This window comes from Amblyomma americanum, chromosome 4 (genome assembly GCF_052857255.1).
Source record: "Amblyomma americanum isolate KBUSLIRL-KWMA chromosome 4, ASM5285725v1, whole genome shotgun sequence".
NCBI lineage: Eukaryota > Metazoa > Arthropoda > Arachnida > Ixodida > Ixodidae > Amblyomma > Amblyomma americanum.
The window spans coordinates 204,728,347-204,744,763 of NC_135500.1; the positions used below are offsets into that span (position 1 = coordinate 204,728,347).

Genomic DNA, 16,417 nt, shown 5'->3' on the forward strand with positions numbered 1-16,417 from the left:
GTGATTTAAACATCGACCTACTTGACGAGTTCTTCATACTCGTGAACTTAAGAATAAAATTCAAGCTTCCGGTTTTGATAACGCTATCACGACTCCCACTAGCATATCTCGAACTACTCAATCACTACTAGATATTTTTATTTTAGATATGAAAACTAATTTTAGTTTGGCAGGGACAATAACTTATGACAACAGCGGCACTATTCCAATATTTGACGCTTACTCCAATTGTGTTCCCCGCGAAAAACTTGTCATTTTAATCAGGTATATAGGTGCCTAGTCTACTGAAAACATGGATAATTTTCGCGAACGTATTGTGAATTCTGACTGGTCTTCCGTTTGCACAGAGAAATGCGCCTCTGATGCATACACTGAATTTTTGTCTTTTCTTCATGGCCATCGATAATACGTCGTTGTCTTTGAAGCGCCTGGGGTTGAAAAAAAAAAAGACAAGAAAGCTCTGGTTGTGTCCGGAACATTTAAGCATGACAGCGAAAAAAAAAAGTCCTTTTCCAAGCGTTCATATGATCAAGGAAGCCAGCAGAGCTAGCAGGTTTTAAGAGGTTTAGAAACAAATTAGATACCGACTTAAAGAGGGCGCAGAAATCCTATTACAAGAAGCTGTTTTCCGATACATCCAAGAAGCGCTCAGGTAAAGTGTGGAAAGTTCTTAACGAAGCAGTGGAAAGGCGGGACGTAAAAAGTAACCCAGTGCAGCTGACACTAAATATCAGGGTTCTCTTCTCTCAGACACTTCTTTGGCCAAACACTTCAATACACACTTCGTGAATATGGTACTAGTAACCAATACTCAAGCTGCCGTAGCGCTCAATTACCAACACCCGGAAACAATACCTTTAGATCCGACTGAACAAATTGAAAATTTCCGGACATTTACACATTTAAAAAACAACAACTCTACTGATATTGACGGTCTTCAGACAGGACTCGCGAAAGCCGTAATCAACATTATTGAACCGTACGTTGGCCATATTTAGTCTAGCTTGAGAACCGGTTTTCTCTCTAGTAAAATGAAGATGGCAAATGTCTCTCTCTTAGGGTGGCGACAAAAAACACGCAAATAATTATAGGGCGATTTATATGCTCCCTGTTTTTCGAAGGGATAACAAAAATAATATTTACACGTATTAATAATCTCATTTCAAAACAACTTACTCACAGAATGCCAGCATAGCTTTTGTCAAGGAAAGTCAACAGAAACTGCATTACTTACGCAGAAAGAGTTGACAGTGAAAAAGTTTGGTGACAACAAACTTACCCTCGTCATATTTATTGATTACAGCAAGGCATTCGGCTACTTCAACTGTAATTAACAACTCAGTAAACTTCACGCATATGATGTTCACGGCGTAGCTGTTTCACTCATGAGTCATAGTTTCATTATTGGCCGCAGTTTTTCAATAGGAAGTATTTATCTTCTTCCAGAATAGTCTTTCCTGGTGTGCCTCAAGGTAGTGTATTGGGACCCGTTCTATTCAACTTATACGTCAATGACCGTCTTCACAAAACATTGATGCTTCATTCATTTTTTTACGCAGATGACACAAGCCTGTTTGTCTCTGGCAGTGAAGCGAATGAGGTGGTCACACAAGGGGACGGAGAAGGTGCTATCTGAACTTTTGAATTTGTCCCTACGCAATGGCCCAAGAATAAATACGAATAAATCCAAAACAATATTGTTTACGGGGAGAAACAAACAGGCCCATGTACCCCAAAGCGTATCACGTGGCGACACACCTATCGAAACAGTTAACAAACACAAAATTCTTGGTGGAACATTCTCGACTCATATGATGTGGACGCATCACATTGAATCAATTTCCAACTCCTTTTCACTGGCCACTGGAGCGCTGTCACGATGTCACACTTTTCTTCCTGAAAAAGCAAAATTACAAGTCTGCCACGTTTTCCTCTCATCGCATATCAACTATTGGGCTTTGGTGTGGGGCACCACCACGCTGGGAAACATTAACAGTATTTTTGTTCTACAAAAAAAAAAGCGTTGCTTTACATCGCTAATTTAACTTACCTGTATTTTTCTGAAGAAATGTTTTCCCAATACAGGATAAGAAGAGTTAAAAATATTTATGAATTCCGTCTTACTTATTCATTTCTATTCTCCAATAATATGTTTAAACATTTTCTTAAATCCATATCAAACCTAATAGTGTATACTGGTAACTCTTGTATCGTAGCGGCCTTAACCGGTTAATGTCTTACGGACGCATTGCCTGCTTTTAGCACTCCCTAAAAAATAAACTACCTCTTTTACTAAACTAACTTACACTGCGAGGTATTGACTTGACCACTGCGACTCGAGAACAAATACACGAACTATTTGTGCTCATCAGATGACGGCCTTCATAATTTTCGGTTTAATTACTTTCTTTGGGAGTGCAGTGTGTATCTATGTTTGTATATAATACTTTATCACAGCAAGCACACTGTCGCAATAAAGAAAAAGATTATTCTCTGTCAATAATTTCTGTATGTGCTATTTGTAATATTTTGTTTATTTTGCTGTTGATTCTGACAGTTATGATAAAGAAGAAAAAAAAACAATTTGTGACTATTTTTACGCGTGAAATGTAAATTGCCTGACACCTGTGCTAAATTCGGACTATTTTTTTTAGTAAACTGTCTATTCACTCTGGTACTCAAGGCTGCTGCCTTGCACGAGACCCAGGCGCTTCCAAGCTGTTTCTCAGCAGCTTTTTCGCCTGGGGACCCGAACGATCTGTTGAAATGAATGACTGAATGAATGAATGAATGAATGAATGAATGAATGAATGAATGAATGAATGAATGAATGAATGAATGAATGAATGAATGAATGATAACTGACTTCATTGTGCTGTTTTCAGTGGGCGCTGCACTCCCTCAAAATGGAATTTAGTCAGATGAAACCCGATTAAAAACGCGCTCTAAATATAAAATTGTCGCGTGAATGTACAGTGCTCTTCAATTGATATTACCTTTCCTAATAACCGACGAATCGTGATAGAGAAACTTAGGTGAAAACTGCGAGAACAAAGACTCTGTGTGAGAACTTGTCCGAAACTGAAGATAAGGGCAGCCTGCAAACACGTCATGCTTTTATATGCCACGAAGAACGCAAGAATCTTAACAGATGAGGCTCTGGGGACACCCGCTTACTCCTAAGTTACAATTTACTCACGAACAGTAGAAGTTCCAAATTTATGCTCAAAATTCATTCATTCCAAATTCAAGCTCGTGGTATACGCGATTTCCACGAAATAATACGTCGAGTTACTGCACGAGTCATGCATAAATAATGACAAGGAAGTGGTGTTTGAAAGGACATTATTGCATTCACTCAAATGGTGAGTATTTTGCACCAAACTGCAAGGAGGCAGGCTATATTGAATCTTTTTTTTTTTCATAATATGGTTTAATATAGTTGCAAGACTTGCAGCGTGATCTTGTCCTTGCGAAGAAGCAAGAGTGTTTTCAGTTAAAATAAAAAAATTACAACTCCGCTCTCCCTACCGCGCATCGTTACATAAATGCGTGCTGTTTTGAATAGAAGACGTGTGACCTTTCTTAACGGCGGTAAGCAGAGAAACGAGAGAAGGAAATGGCGTACGGTAGATTTAGTAGCGTATAATGATACCGCAAAGGCACGCAGTAGAAATTTTATATTTAAATTTTGAGAATACGAATGAAATAAAAAAAATTAAGACAACTTGTTTTAATATGCATAATCATACTAATGCGTTGTTCCTAAAATTTGTGCAAGGAATTCATAAATGGCCAGATGCAGAGTACCAGCAACTGTTAAAACCTTAACACGATCTTTAGTCTTGATTGAATTTAAATGTCCTGGTGAGGATTCCTATGTATTATTGTCCTTAAATATGGAAGTCCTGAGAATATCTGTGGAGGGTCTTGTGTACATAATTCTCAGAATAAGCTTATAGAATCACTGTCGAAAAACTCATTATTAATAAGAATTGCTTGTCAGCAAATTATGTATATGAAATTGAAGGATGTTTTTAAAAGTGCTGTCTCTCTCTGTAACTTTTGTTGAGTTATGTCTGTTCAAGTTAAAAAATTCTCACGTAGAAGAGACTGAAAAGTAGTATATTTACAGGGTCATGTGTATTTCTACCAAAACCTTTTTACTTCATTATTTGCGTAGGCACCAGGAAATTGGCGAAGAAAAAGTTTAGAAAGGGGCTCCCGACGGCTGTTAGGTTTGTCAGGGATTGTTTAGGCAGCTATGCATTATCGAGCTGTGCAGATCACTTATGATATCATTGCCAATGCACACGATTGCCGGTAGTTCATTGAAACAAAGCTCATCTAAGCTTTACTGAAGCCAATGTAAACATAGCGAAATGTTAAGCGTCAGGAAAACCGTCGCCAGAATAGAGGCACAACTCTAACAGGTGGTAGAAACACTAGCCTGCCGTGGTGATTACTATTGTAAGTATTTAATTTCTACTTCATCTTTAAGGAAATGTTACCCTTGGCACCGTGCTAGCGACAAGCGGTAGCAAATATGCTTTTGGGGCTAGTCGACTTTATTTTTTATTGGATTCTAGGGAGCTCTCTCTTTATGGTGCTTCGTTATTGCTGCTGCCCTGTAATTATCCTGCATTGTCGTTGTTTCGGCTTGCTAATTATACAGGCAAGGAATAGATTTAGTGAATTTTCAAGAAGTCTCAAATCGCGCTTTCATAGTGACGTCTTATGAGACCTAATACTGATTTCGCTTCTATTACGGGCATTATAATAAAAATAACTACCTTAGAGTTCGTCCAGAAGTGCACAGCGCTAATTTAATCGGAAACCAACAGCGAGTAAAGCCGAACTGCATGTGGCGATGATTCTTGGTGACGCATCGTGCGATGGTTTGGAGAGATGGCCTGGAAACCACGGAACCACTCTCGCACATCGCTTCATTATCACATCACATCACATCACATCACATCACACCCCGTCACATCTAAATCATCACGTCACGTCACATATAGATCACCACGTCACATCTAGCTCATCACGTCACGTCACATCCCACATCTAGATCATCACGTGACCTAGATCATCACGTCCCGTCACGTCGCATTACATGACATCACATCATATCACAACACATCACTTCACATCCCTTCACATCGCATCACATCACATCACATCACATAGCATAACATCACATCACATCGCATCGCATCACATTACATCACATCGCATCGCATCACATCACATCATATCACATCACATCGCATCGCATCACATCGCATCGCATCGCATCACATCACATCCGCTTACTTCACATTACATCTTATCAAGTCACATCACATCAGTTCACATTAAATCTCATCAAGTGACATCACAATCACATGGGCTGGGTACAGGTAGTCCCATCTTATGGACAAAAAAATATTATCATTGTATATGGCAATTGTAGTTTAAAATGTGAATGGGAAGGTGGTTGCAGCCACGTCGTCTGGAAAACCGTTCCAGTCTATGGCTGAGCGAACAAAAGTATGATGCAGCACCGTTGTAGTATGAATATGTGGGCGGGAAAATTGCAAGAGACGACTAATGCGGAGGGAAATGCATGCGGGAGGCTGATGTTGGGTGAAATACGAAGTGAGGTTTAAGAAAGAAATCTTATGAAACAAGCACATACTGGTGAATCGACGATGGCAAGCGAGATTTGTTAGACCGGACTTTGCTTTTATCAATATTATGCTAACGTTGTATGAATAACATGAATGATGAATCTAGCGGCTCGATTCTGTAGTGACCCTTGTGAAGTTATCAGATAGAGTTGGTTAGGGCTCCAGATGGGGGATGCATATTCTGTTTTTGTTCGGACCAGGGACTTGTATGCGAGAATTTTTACGTCTGGAGGTTCTGAGTTCGCAGCAAATTTCAGTAATCACTCGGGAGCAGCTTGCTAGACTAGGCCGTAGCGGAAACCTTCGCGGGTATGTAACTTCCGATCTAGCTATTTTGCGAGTAAAGTTTGTTTTTCTAGCGCGGTTTCAGGGAAGAAGTTGCTGACCTTCACTTCGTCATGAGACGTGCCTCGAAACAGTTGAGTGAAAACCTCGTAGAGGTAATGGAACCTGAAACTGTGTTGTGGTGCATGTCTCTCTTCTTACATGTTTCAGCACCTCTAAATGTAATTTGACGGCACTGTGATGTTTCCCATAGAGGAATCTTCATCATAATTTTTATCGTACTTTTTTTGCTGTTTTGTCTTTTAAACGGGCTACTAGCGCAGTTATACTACCCTAATAACACGAAGTGACCAGATGAAAACGCGCTGATCTATCGCCAGGTCTCTTCGCTTCGCGCGGCTGTACCTGCGGCAGCGGGAGGCGACGGCCGTCGCCAGTGTACATGGTCTAGCGGGGAACATAGCATCAGGCGGCTACTCCTTAACGCTGCCACACTTTCTCACGATTAATTTTTTGCTGTTGCCCGTCGAATGCAAAACAGTGGTTTGCTTCTTCGGACGGGCACCGAAAGGTTGCCATTTTTAAATGACAGACACCGCTCTCCAAACTGATTGGACTCGATGAAATTCACTCATGTATCCTTCGATTTATGATGAGATATCTTATCGGTCTTGAAGATCACTTATATGCCTAACTGTGGAGGCAAAACGGTTAATTAGCCCATAAGAGGGAACAAAAGAGAAACTTCCTTTGGTGAAACAGATGTCAAGGCAGAGCTGGCCTAATCTGCAATAGTGTATTAGAAAAAAAAGAAGTGAAGGCGGAGGAGGGAAAGCAAATGAAGTTTGTGGGTTTATCTCCTCGGAGTCCAAGCAGCAGAGCTGCGTTCGCAAATCCTCTGGCTCCTAATCCGGCCATCCAATAGACGGAACGTCAAAACAACGCGACCACAGTGCACCCGCCGAGGGATCTGGGCGGATGGAGCGTGGAGATGCTCGGCGATTAATTTTCCGGGCACGGCGCGCCCACCACTTTTTTGATCCCCGGGGGGCTCAAGGCAGAGGGTTTCAATGTAACCACCATCGGCCGCATTAGTCCCAGAGACCCCGTGGCCTTGCTTCGGCGCGATAACAAGCAGCCGGTCAAGTCGGAATGCTGCCTTGTAAAAACGAACCGGTACACAGCCCCGGCACCCACGGAGTGGCAGGCTACGCAATTCCACAGGCAGAGGTGGTTGAAAAGAGCATATGTGTATGATGAACGAAACACAGGCAATAATATTCACCATTCTGCACATGAAAATGAAGTGATCAAATAGCGGAGGACATACCTTGGCCTGCTTATATTAGCCATAATCTCCAACGGTACATTCACAATAAGAGCTTTTTCAAAAGCACTATGTCCAAGCTGTTTTTGCTGGAGTGACATCTTTGAAACTAGAAACTGCGTAGTTAAGCGTAAATTTTAATGCATAAAAATATTAACACTGGCGATGACAGAATACGAAGATATTATCTGCGACTCACAAACTGGTACTGACTATACTAAAATAGAGTTCATGTCAAATAAGGCTGCAAAGTTGATTCATAACTGCTATGATGAAAAACTTCATTACAGAACTAATTTCTATGGATGGGATACGCCAAAATTTTGAAAGCAATAAAATTTTTTGTCATGCACGCTTTCATTGTTGGTCGTTTTAGCCAATCTTACTTGCAAATACGTAGCGTATAATCCGGTTGCTTCCATAGGTAGCGCACTTTGTTTCGTTTCAGACCACAACTAATGCCTTTAAGTATGCTTTTTTTCCCCCGCGAACACAAGAACTGAACGTGTTGTCTCAGTGGCAGTGCTGCCAAAGACAACATAATGAACTTTCGGCTTGCTTTGCGAAGAGGGAGTTTTATCTGGTGTAATATCGTCGTTGTCTTTTATCTGTATACTGCTTTTCGTTTCTTTTTATTGTTTTTTATTTTGTTACATGTATTGGAGAGAAAGGGGGCAGGGGAACGAGGCCGGGAAGGTTTAGGGGGAGCAAAAACCAGTTTGCAACCCTGCACTGGTGATAAGAGAACAGGTGATTAAAGGTGAAGGAGAAAAGGGAGGTAAGAAAAAATTCTCCTCTTAGAGCAATTAGGGTGCGGCAATGTCAAAATCTATCTGCAGACCCGATGCCCTAAAGAGACAGAGCAGTGCCTGGAATGCCTTAAACGCCAAAGTCCGTTGCGCCCCCTGTCCGAGAATCTTCATCCCCGACAACGGCCGTGGATAATGACGTCACAGCGTACGGCATAGATTCTGCCTTCCAGCACTGTATGCAAGGCATGCACAGGTAATGTGTGCTATGGTCTCGTCGAACCTGCTGCTATAGCGAATGCACGGCCGTCAGCCATACCGATAACAAAGGAGTATTCGCTCGGGAATGCGACACTAAGCCACAGATGACACACCAAATTTCCTTCACGTCCTGTTTGGCAGAGTTGGAGTTAGAACTTCAGGTCAGCACACATGGGTTTGAAAACCAATTGCGTACAATCCATTCCGCTGCCGCCTTGGTATGGGGCTAGCAGGACTTTAAGGGAATAAAACAGACAATCCCGGAAGGGAAGGAGACATGCAGATAACGAATGAAACAGAATTTCTTGACCTTATTATAATATGGCTGCCATTGTTCTCGGTTTAAATTTGTCAGACAACAGAAAAACTATTTGGAATAAAATCGACAGTAACGTGCACGTGTAGCCCACGTGTATCGTTTCTAGTGCGCCTTCTCCTGTGTGTGTCTTTACTGACGTCATTATTAAAGCTTCGAAAGAGAAACGTCTGCGCCAGGAAGTTGCTTCGGCATTAAATATCAAGGTAAATTCATTCATGCAGCTTGCACGCCGCACACGGTAAAGAAAGCCTTAGAGGAGACATGTGAGCCTTTGGAAGACAGCATAACACAGTAAGGCTGTATTAGCGGCGATGTTGACAACGGCTCGGTCGCCACCAAAAACTAATGAACATTAATTAGCTTAAATGTCTCTCAGGCAGTGACAAAAGAAGGAACTGCAATGAAGTGTCTGTGGTGCTAATGTTTAATAATTAGAAAAAAATGAAATTATTATGGCTTACCAGGGGCGCACACGGCACATGTGGACGGTTCTCAGAGCTCGGTGCTGGATCGTTATAAAAGTAGTCTATAAACTGTGTGTAGACTTCTTATAGACTCTCTTTATTTATAGTCTATAGACTATGTATAGACAAATGTCTACCACAAGTGTATGGCCATAAATCTAAAGATTGTCTATAAGCTGTCTACAGGGGTTTGCATTGCTTGTAGACTAGTCTATGGAACTTGTCTATATAAAGTCTATAAACTTTGTAGAAAGAAGTCTATGGACAGTCTATAGACTGTCTAAATATATTTCTGTAAGAGGAGGTAGATTTAGTTGATACAAAATATTGAATACGTCCTCGAGTGAGTTGAAAGGATGTCATGCAGATATACGGTGACATCGCTACTTAATAAACGCTCAGATTGCAGCGTGCCAAAGCAAAATTGGTGAAAAAGCAGAAATCAAGGAGACACGAAATCTTGTTTGACCGCACAACGCGCGCTCTTGACGCTGCGAGCACTGGTAGCTGCGATCCTCTGTTTTCGGTCCGGGTTCTTTGCGGGTTCAACTTCATATCGGCGCACTGCAGCGCCTGTAGTGGCAGCACTCTCTTGCTAGCCTTGAACCACCCAATTGCGATCGGCGTACAGACGCCCCAAGAACTTGGGACAGCGCTGTTTCAGCTGCAGCGCTGCGCCGCCAGACGGAGGCTGGGCGTCCCTTGTCTCATTAGCGGCGTCTAACAAGTGCAACTCCGGCTACGAGTAGTCTACAAATACGCTTAGACCAGCATTCCAACGTCAGCTTATACGTTGACTGCGTGCTACCTCCGCGTAGAAGCGAGCAAAGAGGGCACTCTGAAACAATTCTTTGCTTTGCTTTGTTCGTTGGACAACGTCATCTTTGTGAGAATGTTATGAGTTCAAAGTTCTACACAGAAAATTATCTCGACCTCATTTGAGCCTCATTTTTTAAAAGAATATTAAACACTCCAGCTGCATTGAATGCTCTCAGAATATTTGCGGGCTTCGAAGTGACGGGCGCCTTCTTTAGAACCGTCGGCATTTTGTACTCCCGCGAATATCTTTATTCAGTTTGTTGATTAAAATATAGCTCTAAAGACAATTACTTGGAAGCGTTGGAGCTCTCTACTCGTGTTTTAATCTTGATTTTATTCTTCCTTTTTATGCAACGCTCCTTTTACTCCAGTCGGACTCACCGCGTTGCCTCACTGCTCATGACTTTCTCCTGCTGGGCCGTGGTTGCTTTCTTCACTTCCGGCCTCTGTGACCACAAATCGATGGAGGAGAAATATAAGGACGCCTGTGTAGAGACATCCAAAGCGTTGAGGGAAAACCTCCAAGGTGGAGTACATTGGAAATAAGCCAGTAATTACTCCCCTCCGTCAATGACGCCTGCGCTTAGGTGGGCGCTAATTGTTAATTACGCCCTTACTTGCGTAATGACATATGCTCGGAAGAGAAGGTCGAAACCAACTGGGAACCCTTAACTACGGCGTGCCCTATATACAGCCCGCTGTATTGATTTAGCACATACGAACCCATTAAGCTAACCTAAATTTCAGCCGCTTATTCCAGGAACCATGTTAGGTAGTGGGGAAAACAACACACACACATAAAAAAATCGGAGGAAGACGTCATGAACAAGCGCGCGACATGCACTCTTTTTTTAAAGCAGAAAGGCAGTTTGCAATTTACACGGCACATTTTCACCCTCCGTAAGCAGAGTGTTGCTGCAAGTCGCGGCAACAATTTTTCATCCACACTGCCAGAGATCACCTATAGGCGTTTTGTAAGTGTGCACCTAACCACGCATACCGTACATACACACGTAGCCGTATAGGTAAGAAGACGAAGGTTTTTCATGTTATCGAGGTTATCCTGGAAGAAAAGGAAGAGGATGAAGAATAAGATAGCCTGGATATTATACATGGACGTCTATGGGAGCTTCCGTAAGAAGACGAAGAATAGCAGAGAAGAGGCACGGTAATGAATCACAAATTGCGAGCGCAATCGATGGGAATTAAATTATGCAGCAATCATAGCCACTTTTCGAGGACTCAGTGCATTGTTTTTTCCAACGTAACCAGTTTGACTTAACAAAACTGCGAGTGAGAGCTTCAATCCGCTCAGCTCTTCTGGAAGGCGAACGAGAGGTTCCCTCCACGCTCGCAAACAGGGGCGCGTCGACTTCGTCATCTGTGTCTCGCACCGGTGAAAGCCTTTGCCGTGCTCCTTGTGCAAATGGCGACACGTCAACTCCGGAAGCGGGGCTAGGGCCTCAGCTCTGATCCCGTCTCGAGTGTGCAAATAAACCAATTGCTCGGTGCCGTCCTCCGTAAGTGTCCCATTTGGTTCCCCGTTGGGGCCACCTACGCTTCCACCCTGGAACGCATATCCTTTCGCGGAAAGAGTTGGCCACACCTCACCGCGACGCCACCATTGCTGTTACTCTTGGCGTACCCCTCATTCGATCAGGAACCGAGCGGAAGAAATAGATACAAGCCATAAGCTGCTTGAGGTTTACTTTCGTGATACCCGCAAGACATCTGCGGGCCGATCTTTCGCTATCATTAGGGCTCGGAAAAAGAGTTGGCAGCAAGTGAGCTGGGCATGGCCCGAGGAAGGCCGCTAATTGCAGGCGGATGATGACGGCAATTACGAGTTCTTTGGCGTCATGCTGGATGGAGAGGGCTTGACGGAAGGATCAAGCGAGCAGCTTTCCAGCCAGGGCGAAGATGATGGAGCCGTACTTATCGCTTCGCAAGCTTCGCACATAATTAGCAAAGCTAATCGCATGTTAGGTTACTTGCGACGAAAAATTATTTCTTTGAGACAACTGCTACAAAAACCCTAATTCGCTCGAAATGAAAAATGCTACACCGGTGTGGGACCCTACTCATAGCAACCTAATTACTGCTCTTGAGATGGTCCGAAACAACAACGCACGTTTAATTCTTACCAAGTGTGTGAAATAAAAAATATACAGCGGCAGAGCAAGCATAACTACACGGAATCAAATGTTCTCCTCCTATTACTATCACTGCGTAGAAAAGTGTCTCGTATTGTTTGGTTTCAGAAATTGCACCATCATACTGCACTATGGGATCGCCTCATTCATCAAATATTTTATGTACCTTATCGCAATTACGATCGTCACAAAGCCGGCATCGATTCATGCAATACTAAATACTTCTACCAGTAATTTTTGTCGCGTACCTCACGCGATCGAAATAACCTTCCCGCAGATATTGTCTATAGTCCGCACTAATAATTTTGAGTAGTTCCGTGAAGCGGTAGCTAACATCGTATATTAAGGTGCTGTTTAATTATTTATGACGACTATGAACTTTTATGGCGCGAGGGCATCTGTTTAATTATTTATGATGACTATGAACTTTTATGGCGCGAGGGCATCTGGCACCAAAGAGCTCTATGACCAAAATGTTTTCGTCTTGTCAAGGTAGGGTCAATTAAAGACCTATTTCCCAAGCATTTCGCACTAAAGAAGCCGATCAGCAGCCAAGAGGAAAGCTCGTACCCAATGTATCACCGGTGGATACCCGGCGGGACTGGGTATTGAACCCCGCACCTTTCGCATGCGAGGCAACGAACCTGATCACTCTAGAAAAAAAAAATTATTGTGGTATTCGACGTCTTAAGCAATTATAGCGCTGTTACTGAGCTCTAGAGAAAAAAAAAAACAGAATTGCTTAAAGAACGACGGCGTGGCCGGGCGATACGCCTATGTAGATATAGATAGAAGTTGCGTCACTTAAAATGAATGGTGTCGTTTTTATCACTACACGCGCATTTAAGCATCTTCTTTTCTCTCCCATTTCTGCCGGAGTTCAGAATCCTAGAAACTAGAAACGAAGCAGAAACTCACCACCACGCTGCTTGCTGGGTGAACAGCGTCATTCTGCTATCACTCAATGGCTTGAAAACTCGGCACGCCGCATTTAGTGCAGCAAAGCAGCAACAACCATTGTTGTCCTAGTGTTGTCTTATCTCCGCAAGATACCACTACGTTCCTACACGAGCGTCGTGCAGACAGACATCCATCGCTGTACAGATAATGAGCGCTGCGTCAGGCAAACAGGAATCTAGTCCGCGTAGGGGCTACGCACAAAACTTGCCGCCGTGCATGGACGCTGGCAGGGCGTTGTAAGGAATGCGACGAAAGGAAATTCCTTTTTTATTACTTCGTACCTTGTTTACGTGTCTTTCCGGTGACACTAGCAATGTTGCTTTGTTATTTTCCGATGGACTTCACACTACCACACGCACAGTCTCGTCCACCAGCATCTCTCTTATCTCTGCCCATACAGTCCAGCTCCTATAAGGAGCTAGAAGGGACAAATGTTCGAAGTTGGGCTGACGGGAACGGGACCGCGTTCGGGAAAACAGCATGGAAACGGGACACAAAGAATGCACGCGAGCGTTAGCTAAACCTTACTTTGATTACTGCACTTAATTAGGAGATCAGCCTCAAGACTGTTTACGCCAACACGGTGGATGAGTGGTTATAGCGGTTGGCTGCTCTCCCGAAAGACGAGGGTTCTATCCCGGCCGCGGCGGTCGAATTTCAGTTCAGGTGAAACTCTAGAGTCCCGTGTACGGTGCGATGTCAGTGCACGTTAAAGAACCCCAGGTGATCAAAATTTCCCGATACCTTCACTACGGCGTCCCTCATCGCCTGAGTCGCTTTGGGAAGTTAAACCCCTATAAATCATAAATCAAGGTGGTTTACATTTCGAAATCTGAACGCCGCCGCGGTGGCTGAGTACTTATGGCGCTCGGCTGCTGGTCCGAAAGACGCGGGTTCGATCCCGGCCGCGGCGGTAGAATTTCGATGGAGGCAAAATTCTAGATGCCCATGTACTGTGCGATGTCAGTGCACGTTAAGGAACCCCATGGGTAGTCGGAATTTCCGGAGCCCTTCACTACGGTGTCCCTCATAGCCTGAGTCGCTTTGGGACGTTAAGCTCCCATAAACCATTTCGGAATCTGTAGTTTTCAAGCATGAGCTATCGTCGCAAGTAAAACCGTAGACTATCGTTCATGTGGAAGGTGTTTAGGGTCAAGCAGAGAGGTTATCCTCGTTGGCCTGTAGAGTAGAGATTAGAGGCTAACGGTTAGAACGTCTGTTTGATGAGGGATTCCCAATAACTTGCTCTATCTGCCTTTGAATAAGGAAGGCTTCGTATGAACGTATTTTTGCCGTGATAAGGCTAGCGAAATATCCTGGTTTATTTTCATCATCCAACGGAACCTGTCCGTGCCGCACGCATTGTTATCTTCGCCAAGATCTCGGTAAGCTTCCGCGTCTGCAGGCCTGCGAACAGCACTGCCTCCGCCACTAATGAGCTTTCCGGTTTCTTTGTTCGCCGGGCTGCAGCGGCCGCAGTCTTGACAACACTGTGGCAACGGCCCCAGTTGTCAGAAACAGATATAGAGGTGCATTCTAAGTGAGCACTAATTATACGCGGCGCTCCAACTGCTGTACAAGCCGGCGTGCACACATCATTACATGCGAATGCCACAAATGCTGGTTTTTTTTTTAGTAGCGAGCCATTACGTAATTGCGGCGTCCCCAAATGTGGTTCCGAACGTGCTTGGTTTCCCCACGCGCTCTCCTTATTTCTAAGAAAACTGTAGTTCAGGGTTCATTTCTTCTGTGACAAGCGTCGCACATTCCTGTTACGACCACGTTCAACGAAATTCAAAGAAACTCTTCAGCAAACAGTGCTAAATGTGAACTTGAAATTACAAGAGCCGGAAACCCTGATGTAAGTAGGCGGTAGTAGAAGTTGCGGCAAAAATTGCGGAGGTCACTTAAGACTGCTTAGGTGCCGTGAATGTGACAGCATGCACGTGGGGTGTTCGGCTGAGGCGATGGCGTACTACTCTAATGCAGTGGCCAGCGAAGCTGATATGTTCGCGTCGCCCGAATAGAAATTTATGAAGACGGCGATACCCAAACCCAGAGCGAGGGACTAGCAGTTGAGCGCGAGGTGTGTTGAGGAGATGGCGTAGTGCTCTAATAAGGGACCGGTTCAAACCTCACTTCGGAACAAATTTTAGTTTTCTTTTTTTCCTCATAATGTATGCACTGCCAATGACGTCAGGAGGTCATGTGCGTTTTCGATCTGTTTCCCGCGGATGGAACGCCGGATTTTCTGACTGATGAGCCATTTAATGCTTTCGCATTGAAACATTTTCCTTAAGTTTCCTGCGGAGTGAAGTGTAGCGGTGGACCCCGATTCCACCCAAGGACCGCTGTGATTTTTATTTTCATCTCAAATGATTTGGAATAGTGTTCCTTTGAAGCCGTTTGCCTGCGCTAATGTATATACTGGTGGTAATTTGTCCCTCACTGACGCCATCCAGTATGTGTTAGAAAAAAAAAGGCGATGTTACGGTAGTTGGCGTTTTCTACAACTGCGAAGCGTCACACAGGCATGTGAAAGGAACGTGCCCCCTCGTGAACCCATGGAATGTCTTCAGGCCGCAGGGTTCACTTGTAGTGGAATGAATGCCCCTTGAATGCTCCGTGTAGTGCTGCATTCAGATTACACGTCAAGCAGCAGGCATCTCTGGTGCGCGAAAAAACTTTCTCCAAGCATTCATTAGAAGTCCCGTTGGCCTTTAATGGTACCATGATGGCTCCATAATTTGGCTTAATCGAAAAGCCTTTAGTCTGAAGACTTTTGATCAAGACAGTACCTCTATGTGTTCCTTTTCCTCGTTTGTTTGTGATTTGTGCTTTGAGTGATATATGTCGAGTAGTGAGGCCTCCCACCCTGTACCAGTTCTACTTAATCGCATGCCATCGTAAAAGACTTTCATAGTGACAATTTAGGGTCTTGGGATGCAATGCTCGATAAAATTGAGCATTTAAGTGGCGTAAGCAGCTTTCAGTGTTAAGAGAAGTCAAGGAGCCAGATAAAGTTACAAACGCCTGAAGACTTGTGTGTGAAAGCAGATACAGAGAAAGCAAAATTTTCAGCGTAGGTAAACGCATATCTTCTAATATATTCCGACTACTGATCCGGAGTTCCCGGGTTCGAGCCCGACCGCGGCGGCTGCATTTTTATGGAGGCGAAACGCAAAAGGCGCCAGTGAGCTGTGCGATGTCAGTGCACGTTAAAGGTCCCCAGGTGGGGATTCCGGAGCCCTCCACTACGGCACCTCTTTCTTCCTTTCTTTCACTCCCTCCTTTATCCCTTCTCTTACGGCGCAGTTCAGGTGTCCAACAGATACTGCGCCATTTCCTTTCCCCCCCAAAACAATTATTGTATTATTAATATATTCCGTGCCCCATGCTGGCAGAAGA

The 16,417-nt window shown here is 43.9% G+C and overlaps 1 protein-coding gene across 1 annotated transcript in view; it reads right to left on the reverse strand.

The window, feature by feature from the left end:
* LOC144129146 (uncharacterized) overlaps nt 1-13,016 on the reverse strand; it is a 148,899-nt gene extending 135,883 nt beyond the window's left edge. Inside the window, exon 1 of the mRNA XM_077663086.1 lies at nt 12,968-13,016. The gene's annotated coding sequence lies outside the window, so the exon portion shown is untranslated. The remainder of the gene's footprint in view (nt 1-12,967) is intronic.
* Nucleotides 13,017-16,417: the final 3,401 nt, after the last annotated feature.